The sequence below is a fragment of the Plectropomus leopardus genome, chromosome 10 (genome assembly GCF_026936395.1).
Source record: "Plectropomus leopardus strain MGB_pleo_1.0 chromosome 10, ASM2693639v1, whole genome shotgun sequence".
In the NCBI taxonomy this organism is placed as follows: domain Eukaryota; kingdom Metazoa; phylum Chordata; class Actinopteri; order Perciformes; family Serranidae; genus Plectropomus; species Plectropomus leopardus.
The window spans coordinates 3,073,330-3,086,655 of record NC_142185.1 but is presented as its reverse complement, the minus strand read 5'-3'; positions in this window follow the sequence as shown (position 1 = coordinate 3,086,655).

Genomic DNA, 13,326 nt, shown 5'->3' with positions numbered 1-13,326 from the left:
AGCTCTATTTTGATGCTGTTTAATGCACTCTGGCACCTTTCTATATACTTTAAGTACAAAAACAAATCCTTGTATGAATCATTAGTTTTACTGTGAATTAGAAAATGGTTGTGGGGGCCAGATTTGGCCCGTGGGCTTTAAGTTGAGTATCACTGGTGTAGAAGTAAATGCATCCTCGGGGTGTAAATGAGAGGTAGAGGGAGCTGAAGGCTGAACTCTGCTATCACACCATCCTGCTGCCGCTGCTCACCCTCTAAAGTATTTTCATACACCACCTTTCTATACTCTGTCTCGCCAGTTATTATCTGAGCCGGCCAACTGTTTATTTTCTAACTCAATTGCACTGTGTGGGCGTACGCACGGCAAATGAGGTTAATACGATTCTCCAAGCAATGATGTGGTGACTCAGTACAATAGGTTGGCAGAACAATTTGTGTGTGTTTGATAGCGGTTGGTGAGTTGTTTCAGGGGCATTTGGATGGTGGAATAATTGCTTCCAGAGCTCCCTGCAGAGTAATTGCGCTTCCTCCACCCAAAAGCTGTACCTCCCTCTGAGAATCTGCTGCCCACCACTACTTATGAGTTTCATGGGCCGGAGGGACGAGCCAAATCATTTTCTCCCAGAGAGAGACGCTGAGGACCAGCAGCGGTTTGGGTGGAGTGACTGATTGCACGTGCATGCAGCCGGGGGGGTGTTTGATTTTCTGTCTGTGTGCTTGTGTCTTTGTGTGTGTCCACCTGCGTGCCTATATTCTCACAGTTAGGATTAATTAGAGTGCAAAAAAACACTCTGAGTGATTGTGAGGAAATTGCCCTCAGCTGCAAATTAAGACTCACGTTGTCTCCGAAAAATCAGACAGAGATTTACATTCCAGACGACCACTTCAGACCGCGTCCAAACAATGTGAAGACTCGTGGAATGGACGTGTGGCCACTCACACGTGTACAAGGGTTGAAGGTTTCCCTGCGGTTTGCAAATGACTGCTTCCCAGAAATAAATCACTCTTTTCCCATGAAGGTTGAGACTTCTCGCATGTATAAGGTTTGATTTTGAGCACAGAGCTGCAGTTGATTAATCATAAAATGGTGTTAATTCTCAGTTTCTGATGTTTTTTTTTTCTTTCATGTGAGATTATACTGTAATTATGTGGTAATATTTTTAGAACAATTCACCCTGCTGCAAAAGTTCACTCTCCGTCAGATGGAATAAAAACATTTTGCCAACCACAGAATCAGTTGACACTCTATTTTTTCAGCATATCCTTTAATGACAGTGTGCAGCAGGCGAGGAAAATGTGTTGCATGCAGCCGTTACTGCATGTTGTTTCAGCAGTTTGAAGCATATTGTTCTTGGACATTTAATGCACTCAGTGCTCTACAAGTTAAATGCTGCTGTTCACTTTAATTAGGGATGCAGTGTTGAGTTGAACCGCCCTCTATTTTGTTGACAGAATGTGCTCTCTGCTTCACCCGTACTATTAATAAAGAAAGAAAGAAAGAAAGAAAGAAAGAAAGAAAGAAAGAAAAATTGGTCAAACAACTGAACTACGGCATGAAAAGTAATTTGGATAATAATAATAATAATAATTATTATTATTATTATTATTATTATTATTATTATTATTATTATTATTATTATTATTATTATTATACAAATTAATTTTTTATTATTTTGTTATTATTAAGAAATGTTACACAATATATATATATATATATATATATATATATATATATATATATTACAAATAGCTAGTGAAAAATTCCCAGAGAACTACATTTATATTTAGAATTTCTATTTTAATTATCCCACAGAAATATTAGAGTTTTAAAGTAGTTTTTAATGTAATTTTCTCTCTGTTTTTTTTTTTTTTTTTAAAGTTTTTTGCTAATTTTGCTAATTGCTTTTTTTGTTTTGTTTTGTTTTGTTTTGTTTTGTTTTGTTTAAAGATCTTTTTACAGATCTATAGCTAACTTTTGGCTTATTTCTTCTTAAGTTGCTCATCTCTTTTTTCCCATGCTTTAAAGAGAAATAAGTAATAACTAAATTTGTCCAGATTGAAAAGAGTTAAGTGAAAAAGTTATATTACACAATAATAAATAAAACCGAGTTTAAACAGTTTAGTTTGAAAGAAAAAACAAAAAAAACATTCTAATCCGATACTTTATCAACGGGGCTTTGAACAGAGGATGAAAATGTAACTCACCAAATTAACTTCTGTTTAAAGTATCTTTTACTAAAAAAAACGTCTGACAGATGAAGGAGAGGACTCTGGACAGTAAAGGGTGACAAGAAAGAATGTCAACTTCAGCCAATACACATAAAGAAAGAAAAACAAATGGAAAGACAAGAAAAAGAGCAAAAAAGAAGCTGAGAAAAATGCTTCAGTCGCAGATTTTGATTGGCTGTCTCTGTGGGCATACAGCTGCTCGTACAGCTGCTGGGTGAATTAAGGAGAAAGGTCTGAAAATCATTAGCACGTTTTTTGGGGGAGTCCCAGACAATAAATATAAAGAGAAGTGGTTTCAGCTAACTAGCACATCTCTCTCCCACTCAGCTGAAACTGATATTGTAACATTTAACACAACAGTGTGTAATAAAAGTGTTTGTTAAAGAGACGTGTTTGAGCCATTTTCTGGAAGGAGGAATAAATTTGTTCTTTTAATTTGTATTTTGGGGGTCATCTGGTTATCACTCCATTTACATCCACTAAAAACTGCCATAAACAAGATATTTTACATGAACAGAGGCAAATATGACCATGTGTGATGTGAAAAGTGTTGCTTGTTTAACCCTTTAACATCCTGCTATCCGTCAGTTTCCTTGTGCAGCATTCAGATGCCTTTCATAAGCATTTTAACCTCTGTAAGCCTCTGTAAGGTTTGGTTTCTCTTAAAACCTGGGAAAAACAAACAAACAAACAAACAAAAAACCATGAGCAACTCTGCAAGAAATGTCCTGCTAACTGAAAAAAAATAGTAAAACGTGAGAAAGAAATTATCTGAAAATTGGCTAGAATGGATAGTTAGATTGACAAAAATAGGGAAATGTCTGTAAAACAATATTTATAATTCTCTTCATTATATATTTAAAATGATGTCACTGACAAAAAGGAAAAAATATAAAAATATTATCTAAAATATTCTATAAATATATAAATATTAGCACTTTACTTTTTTTGTTTGTTTGTTTTTTACTCTTTTCTTTACTTATTTTTACAGTTGTTTTTGATATGTTGGGGGGCCATTACTCTCTTCCCATGCTTTTCAAAGAAATCAAGCAAGAAATCAGAATGTTTCACTTCACTCTAACCTCACCATTACAGATTTTATAGCATCTTTTAGTGGTTGTCTTGGTTTTGGGATCGACAACCTTACTATTTTGGTTCAGTTCGCTCTCATCAGCACCGTTTCCATCAGCAGCTGTTCTCTGTCAAAACTGCTTTGGCAGGGCCACTAGGTAGTGTGCCCAACCCCCAAATTGTATACATACAAAGATAGACAAAATTAGCAGGTGAACAAGTGAAGCATTCAGCAGTTAAGGTGCCAGATGTTTCTCAGCAGTTGGTGGAGACCAAAACAGAGCCAGTAGAGAGTGACTGTTGGACTTCCATTCATCAGATGACTAGAAGAAACATGACTATTGCTAGCTATTGTTTCTCTGTAACCGCTGGAGGCAACTTTTCTAAAACCACTTTACAAGATGATGTTATTTTTCAGTTGCAATGCCCCCAAAAAGTGAAAATACAGCGACAGACACCAGAAAATTGCTATTTCTTCAAACTACAGACAGGTTGTATTTGTATGCCGGTTCTCATTCTGAACTCGTAAAATAGCGCCCCTTCGTCAGTACTTGTGGCGTAAGTGCACGCATAAAACGCCGTCAGATGACTTCAGGTGAGAATACGGACAAACAGATCCGGGCGCATTGTTAATATATGCTGGCAGATGGCTGGATGGCACCTGCTGAATCCACATAATATGCACATGGGTGCCAACAGAACTGGACATGTGCACATGAAAGATGGCAGGAAGGCGTCTGGTTGAAACGCTGCCAGTAATGATGTGATATAAGGAGTGTGAGGGCGCCTATCATACAGAAGTCCAGCTTTGTCTTCTGATAAACTGATTTTTGTTTGTGTATTGTTCCTCCACTTAGGTCACCATAACTGAGAACAGTAACTTAGTGTAAACATAGTGCAGCTTTAAAGGCTAAATTCAAGCCTTCTTTTAACAAAACATAAGATTAACATTTAGAAAATGTTCAGACCAATGAACCTTTCACATGTACATGCCGGCATGAATCAGAGAAGAAACAGCTCTTGTACACAATTAAAAGCTGTTAGGTTACTGTAAAAATGAATAAATAAAATTTTAAAAAAGTGAAAGATTTAAAGTTCTTAAGAAAACCATAAGCCCCTGGAGAGCAGCGAATATTTGCTTGATTTTAGCCCTCTTTTGTGAAAGTTAATTGGTTGAGCTGTTGGCTCAAAAATGAGCTGATGATGAAACATGTTGCCAAAAATTAGAAAAAAAAAGAAAGAGAATGAGGGATTTCAAATTGGGTGTTTGCACAAAGTGGAGCAGCTTAGTTTGGGTGAAAAACAAAAAAGGTTGGGACATTGAATATGTAGTCAGTGGCTGATTGGACTCACATGTTGCAAAAAGTAGACCATCTCTGTACAAAATATACGTAATGAACTCATTATTTTGCATTTAATGAGCGTGCATACAGACAACAGCATGTTTTATTAATAACTAGTACACTGGCACAACATGACGTGAACTCACAGGGCTGGTTGTTTGCACACTTAGGTACATACTGCATTACACACAGAGCTGTGGCGGGCTCCAATCTGCCCACAGGTCTTTGCTTAGCTTCAGCATGACAAGGCATACAAAGTAATTCACCAAAAACAACAGGTGCTCTCCTCTGAGTATTAATTACATTAATGCGTGTACATCTGTACCATTACTGCAACAGTTTCTTCTCTCCACAGCACGCAACTTACACTTTTGCCCATTAAAATCATTTTAATTTAGAAGACACATGTACCGTTGCCTTTTCCTCTCCTGCACAGCACTCTTTGAACCTTCTGATGGCAGTCTAACAAACCTGAGGTGGCTTTAATGGTTGCTATGCTTAAATTTGTGGTAACTAGGGAGCTAATTATCCATCATTTTTTGCGTCTTTCTCATTTTGTTCAATTTGTGCACTTTGTGGACAACTTAAAACAGTATATGCACTGGTAGGCATAACTCGCCTGCAGTTTATTCTGTTTCATCAATCACAGTAAATAACCATTATTAAAGCTACATATGACCATTCTGAATATGCAGCATTTAAAATAATGGGTACTTACATTCCAGACAGTCACTAACTCTTCAGTAAAGACCTTCATTTCTGTAAGAATTTCTCTAAATCATGCAGATGTAGGTAGATTAAACCCACCTCCGAGGGTTCAACAGAGGCTCAACTCTGGCATTTGCCTTTTCAAAGCGTAGCACCTGATTATCAGAAGCACTGACATTTCGGTGGAAAAAGAAAGAGGTTGTGAAGAGATTGCGTGTTGGCAAAGTTCAATTCCAGTCTTCTTGCAAAATGCATGTGCTATAGCTGTTGATAGGCAGGTGTGATAATGAGCCATTCTTCACAGGTATTTGAGTGATATGTTCCCACTTCTTTATTACATTCATGCTCACCTTGATGTTACAGTGTGGACTTTTTTAATTTAAAAAAGCACAGCAATGGAAAGGACAAATGGATGAAGACACATATATTATTCTCGCATTCTTGAACACGAATCAGCACCTTGCGATTTACATCCAGTGCCAGCATTCAGTGCCAATGCAGTAGTGTGCCCTTTATGTAGAGAGGTGGAGAGTAAGTGGGCGTTTATACTGAAAAAAAGAAAAAGAAAACCCAGTGTTAGAACAACACGTTGGTGGGGGCGTGCTGCTACAGGTACCAGTGAGACATCTGACATTTGATCCAGAAATTCCAGTTTGAGAAATAGATCCTTGAGTTTTCTGCCCAGCAATTTATAACTCTGTGAGACAGTATTTTACAAATGTGGAAAGCTATCATATTGAAATACATAAAAAAATGGAAAAGCTTTATTCACTTTGTAAGATATTCTACCATGAAGTGTGCTTGTATAAGAAGTGGGTATTGGTATTCAAAACCTTAAAAGTATCAACCAAAGTAGTATGAAAATGTTTCCAGGCAAGCAATGACTGCTTTCCATGTTTTTTGCTTCGAGGTTCTCATGTACACATAAAATCCAGCAAACTGGATATCATTTTGGTGAATGAGAGCATAGAAATAAAGTTAGGCAAGGCTGGCAGAGAATACCTGCACTGGCAATGATACATGGCATTGCTGTCCAAAGTTAAAAAAATGGTAACATTTTGCCATCCTCTGGAATGAAATTTTCAATCAGATATTGCGGGGCTCCCACACAAGGAGAAAACATGGCCCATCTGGACAACAAAAGCTAAAAATTTTGGTGCAACAGCACCCAGAATTGTATTATCAAAAATTGAGATCCTAGCAAGACGTTACAAGAAAACCAGACCTATGTCAGGTGATGAATAATGAATGAATAAATGATTAATTTATTAACGCTGTGTCATGTCGACATGATGTGACGCAACATGATGCAATGTGATGCAACATTACCACTACAATACTACAGTTTCACATGGGACTCAAACCCTGGTCTCTTTGGTCAAAGTCCACCCTGTTCTCATTTCTAAAGCCAAAACGCCAAAAGCCACCATGTTGTGTCTGCATGATACACCTCTGGATGGCATCAGCTGACAACGAGGCCGGACCAAACTGGTTGCGATGTTATTATATGCTGGCTGGACCGCACCTGCCACAGCAGCATCGTATGCAGACGGAGCATCACTGTGTCACCTGTGTGGCCTGATCGAACCAGTTGCATGTGCATGTTGCATGGCAGGACCGCGTCAGGTTGAAATGCTGCCAGTAGTGACGTCAAATTGGGTGAGCAGGAGAGGCGGTGGATGGCAAACCCTGGACTTTCATGCGCAAGTCCGGTGTTTGCTTCCTTTGTGAATGTGATGGTCTTTTGTTGTTGTTTTCCTAAACCTTACCATGTGCGCTGTTGCTTCAACTTAACCATTTGTGCCAGCATGTGCATTTGTTGACGTCCTGGTGTTGGTTGTCATGTGGTTGTGTCGTCTAAAACATACAGGGGCATCCAGGAATGTCAATCGCAGATGCAGAGGGATACATAAAGCGTTGTATGTAGATGTGGAAGTCCACTGTAAAGCCATAATATGTAATGATTTAGGATGAGAGCATGTTGGCATACATGAGAGAGGACAGCCTGCAGTGCATAAGTCACATGATCACAGCCTTCAGACTCACAATTGTGTGGGTTTATACAAATTACAGTGCATTACTTTTTGTAGGTAAAAGTACGAATCCTGACAAAGATTGAACTGATGTAATGAAAGGTCTTGCAGAATAGTTCAATATGTCCATGTCAGGCAATAGAGTTTATTTATTTATATTTGGAGTAACAAAAGATAATGTTGAACATAGAACAAAGGTTGTAGTGGCACATAGTTTGGTTTTGAAAAAGACTATGAGTACATCTCAAGTATGTGACATTCTTCTTCAGGATAAAGGAGCATGCTGAGTTTTATCATTTCATCCAGCAGCTCCTGCCAAGATGGAAATGTCAGACAGTAAAAGCTCACCCAAAGAAGCAAAGTGGATGTGAAACACCCTTCAGATGTGATCAGATTATTACGCTTCTCTCTTTTCCGCTGTCAGCAGGTACACGCTAACGCCTCACAATGAACACCTGAATGACAAGGCTTCATCCTAACTTCGGAATATTGACGAATATAGAAATTAAGAAACACAGAAAGAGGAGCGTTCTGATGATCCTACATGATGTTTTTTCTGGCTCAGTGGCTATAAGGCTCCCTTTCTAGGCTAATAATACACCATATCTTTGTGTATCACAAATCAACAATAGTAATCAGCAGTGTTCATCAGCAGTTTGTCAACACTTTCCTATCATCAACCACACTGTAAACTGTCAAGAGCCAATACTAGAACATGTCCAAATTAGCTTTCCTTATGGAGACTGAGATGTAAAAGAAATTAACAGCATCAGGCCACATCTGTACAATCATGCGTGACCGTGTTTGACGTGTGAGCAACGCTTTGCTCATCACTGACATGACAGTAAGTAAACAGAAGTTTGGAGCTAGCGAATGCAACTCATTGTAAAACCAGTCTGACACTCTTTGCTTTTTCCATCCCTCGTTCCATCTCTGTCTTCGCTGTGTTAACTGTCTTTCATTATTGCTTTCCGTTATCCAAATTAAGTTATCCTTCCTCATTATTTTGCCAAGAGGGAAATGGGACGTGTCAGCAGAAAGTAAAAATATCGTCGGCTGGGCCTGTGCTATGACAGATTAATTGGATTATAGTTGCATTTAGCCTAGATTAGGTCCTGCATGGGGACCTGGATGGTGACACAGATGGATTAAGTTAGAGAGTGCAACACTGACGGGAAGAGCTCTTAATTGTGTAGGGTAAGCACAGTGGCACAGGGGTGACATCAAATTCCAACTATTTCCTGCCCCTTGATAGTTCTATTTAGCATTGCTTTCCACTGGGTAGTTTTCAGAAGCCAGCTGGGAAACCCAAAGCTAAACTGCCACTAATGTCCTGCAGCAGTACCCATCACAGACAGCTTGCTTCTGTCCTTTGTCTGCTGCATGTTATGGTGTATTGCAGTATTAAACTGGACCCAAGAGCAGGACCACAAGACAAGGGTAAAAAGGAGTAAAAATGAGTTTATTGTAGAGTTTTTGCAGGTGGATAAGGCAGGCTGACTGAAGTGAAGCTGGTGACAAGAGGCTGGAGCTAAAGTAGTTAAGGTGTGGCTGAGGCAAGAAAGCTGTGTAGTATACGGCTGGAACAAACTGCATGCATGAGCAGCAACTTCGCCAAACTGCAGTGAGTTGCATGCTCACGGTTTTCACATTGGCAGTGTTGTGGCTGTGACACTTATAATAATAACCCAAGTGACGCTGCTGGTCCACATGTCATGCTGCCATGGCGGGTGCAGTCCAGTCATCACATCGAACAGTTTTATCTGTCTGCATTCTTAGCTGACGATGTCCAGTGGCGTATCATGTGGAGGTGGGATCTTATATGAATTACACAGAAAAGTGACGGTATCTGAAAACTTAACAGGCAGGATTACCAGAGGCATCTGGAATGCCATAAACACCCTGCAGCCAGCCTAAAACATGGACAATTACAAAGCAGCAGCCTGCAATATAAGAAGAAGAAAGGATCACATTTCACTAGAGTTAAACCTCCTAATTCCACATCAGTTGATTGACTTCCTTTAAGATATAGAAGTTTTTGCAGGAATTATTTAAAGATGATGCAGCATGAAACTCTAAATGGTGTGAAATACATTGCTCCCAGTATAGTGACTCTTCTTGGCAATGTCAACCACAACAGATGTGAGCAGACAAGTCATGACATTCTGATGTCCGTCTCTAGAAAGAATGCACCTCCACCCACTCTAAATGTGCCAGCTCGTATTCTTTATGACCGCCCCTCCACACACACACCCAACACACAGATGGACATATTCATGAATTCATAATTTAAAATACAGACACCACCCTGAACAGGATCGTCTACTTGCACTTATGATTAGCAATTAAATGATATTATGAACTAAATGGAAGTGCTGCATTAACTATATCTGTACATTTTTTGCTCTTAACCTTGATCCATCCTCAAAGCGTTTGCGGCGGCCAGCTGTTACCTGGCCTCAACTCTGACCCTGCTGCTGGCTGGCTGACATAACTCAACCCCGGTGGGTTCTGAAAGATGTAATTTAACTGTATCTACCAGATGTTCACACTAAACCCAAAAACAGAGATATCATTCAGTTTGACTGCGGCGAGTCGGTAGCGACCATACCTCATGTCCCCATACACATGTTTGTCATCTCGTGGAACTTTCTATAGGGGTTTAGTGTCAGAGTCAGAGGTAGCTGTGCTCAGTGTGCCCCATAGGCAAACAACGAGGGTCATAGCAGTGAATAACCAAGGCATGTGATAGCAGCACAGCTGGTGGGAACACATGTAAGAGGCCTGCACATATGTTAGGTATTTAACCCATCAAAGAGATTGTAATCCGGTGAATTGAGTGGATCATCATTACAAGCGTCCTTTGAACCAACTTTTAATAAAGATAACACCGCAGTGACCCCTCTTATCAAACAACCTCATCAAATCCAGATGAGATAAAAACGGGCATACATCAAACCTAAACCCTTCATTTTTTTTTTCTTCCCCTCTCTCTCTCTTTCCTCAATTGATATAATTAGGTTGTGGGACTTTGCTCACTGAATGCATTAAGGCACTCAAAAACAGTAGATTAATTTAATCTCCTCAAAATGGAAACACATCTCCTTTAATGCCGTGAAGTTATTTCCTCTCAATGTCACCGCAGTTGATTCTGCAGCGCAGCTCGATTATTAGGCCTGGAATGATACATGGGGGAGCAGAGGGATGACAGCGCCTTTTGCACAATGTTCATGCTCCTACACTTCTCTTCCTCTTTTTCCTTCACTGTAAACTTACAAGCTGATCTTACTTATTTATGTCTTACTTGTAATTCTGGGAAACAGACTGCCTTGATGAAGGAAAGCAACTGTAAGTATTGGGTTTAATTAATGTGTTTTTTCCAATTTGTCACATGTTGCTGCTTTCTAGTGTACTTCCGCGTCTAAATATTTTAGGTATTCTTCTGCGTCTGCTGTTTGCGTGCTGGGATTGCGCTACCGTGATGTCAACACATGCACATGGTGGGATTTTGCTGCATGTGGTTATGTTTAGACAACAACAGCACATGGCAACCAACGCCAGGACGCAAACAAACGCACATGCTGACTTAACTGAACTGTTTTATGTATTTTGCAAGTTGTCTGAAGCTTGATTGAGTATTAATATTTGTGATAATGGCAGAACATGGAGTCCTGCGATCTTAAGTAAAGTTAAAGAAAAAAGTTTAATCTAAATATTTTTCTTTCTTTTAAAGATTTTTTCCCTAAGACTTAAAAGTTGATTTTTTTATTGTATAATTGCGTTTTTTTTTTATACAAATACTTGTCTTAAAATGATAAGAATGACATTTTGCGTAAATGAAAATAGTGAGGCTTTGTGGTTAGCACTGTTGCCTCACAGCAAGAGGGTCCCTGGTTCGAGACCCGTTTGGAACGGGGTTCAGGCGGGGACCTTTCAGTGCGGAGTTTGCATGTTCTCCCCGTGTCTGCGTGGGTTCTCTCCGGGGTCTCCGGCTTCCTCCCACAGTCCAAAGACATGCAGCTCAGGTTGATTGGTGACTCTAAATTGCCTGTCTATATGTGTCGGCCCTCCCTGCGGGTGTACCCCGCCTTCCGCATTATTTCTTGTGCTTACGTTTTTATTTATCAGTGCAATCAGTAAATACCACCAAGTAAACACAACTGTTCAATTCAGTCAGACAAACTTGGTTTGCATAAGTTGCTATTATTACAAAGAACAAGTTAACTTCACTTGTAATTTTTAAGTCGATTCTCACTCCAAACTTGTCAAATATTGCCTCTCTGTCAGTGCTTTTGGTGGTTTTCCGCATCCAACAGGAACATGGCTGGATGGCGTCTGTGAGAACACGTTCAGACAGAACTAGTGGTGTTGTTATTATACACACCAGCAGCCAGACAGCACGGGGCACATCTTCATGCACTGCTCCCTTGAGAACATGGCCAGACAGAACTGGTTGCACGTGCATGACAGGACACAGGACAGTGTCAGGTAATAACGCTGCCGGTAACCACAGTACATAGCGAGTGTGAGTTTGCTTATGGAGGTGGATGGGTCCCACAAACAACTGATTTCTGTGTGGGAGTCTGGAGTTTGCTTCCTGTTTGGACGTGTGTGTATGTGTGTTTGTCTACACCTTACCATGTGCCTCTTCTGCCCTAACCCTAACCCTAACCTTCTCATCTGTGACTCTGTTGCCTAATCCTAACCATCATGACAGTCCATGCTGGTTGCCATGTTGCCAAGTTGTGTAAACATATGGATCATGCTGTATTTGTTGAAATCAAGGTAACGGCATCCCAAAGTGTAAACAACTGATACAGAAGGAAACCTAAAACGTCACAAGTAGATGTGGAAGGTCACTTGACAAAGCGGCACCATGTAAAGAGTTGGGATGAGAATGTGTTGGGAGGTTAATTAACTTACCTCTTTTAGGCAATCTGTGTCCTTGATATTTTTAAGTACATTGTCTACAGTGTACTAAAAAAAAAGAAAAAAAAAAGCTTTTTAAATAATTGAAGGTCTGCGCGGGCCGAGCACTGAGGGGAGGCTGAAATAACCAAAGCAGGCTGCAGATGAAGACAAGCTGCGAGGGCACTGGAGCCCGTCTGATTTGTGCATGAGAAATGAGATGGGAATTAAAGCATGGTACACTAGCTGCCACCGTATACAGGGCTGCTGCTGCTGCTGTGTATTCCTGTCAGATCTATCTGACTGCAAAGTGCTGCTGCACAGTCATGGACCAATGCTGGGCGCTCACACATTAACACTGAACTGTTTTATCAAGGCCACTATAGAAAATGGAAGTAAGAGGCTTATTAGTTGTAATGCCAGTGTTTGGTGGAGGGTTGAATGCAGATAAACGGATGTGTGTGTGCAGGCGGTGTAAAAGCTGCCATTAAATATGTTTAAACCAGTGTTTCTATAGCAGAGTGGTGTCAAAAATAACCTTCAAAATACTAATGAACATAATATTTCCTCTGTTGTCTAAGAAGCTGTTACATCTCCTGCTGATCAAGTCAGCTGAATATTCACAATCACACACATGCACACATAACACTCCCATTGCACTCTCTTCATGCTGTGATCGTGATAAACGAGCTACACTACGAGTCAACAGACACTTGTCTTCGGTTACCATTCTCTCCTCATATTCCTCATTTATTTAGGTTAAATTATGCAGTCCAAAGCTCCTTTTTTTTAAATAATTTACCAGTGTGCTGCTCAGTGTCTCCGGGGAGCGCTACATTAGATTCAATTTCAGGCCCACGTCAGGCAAATTTAGGGCAGCCATGCGGACGCTTTCTGAATGCACAGTCTGAATGACTGCCGCACTGTGTGCATGCATGCGAGTGTGTCTGTCCGTGCGTGCCTTTGTGAAGCAGTGTGTCGGTGCGTCTGAGACTATGTATGTCCCTGCCCAAAGGCCTCGGCCCTCTTGCATGC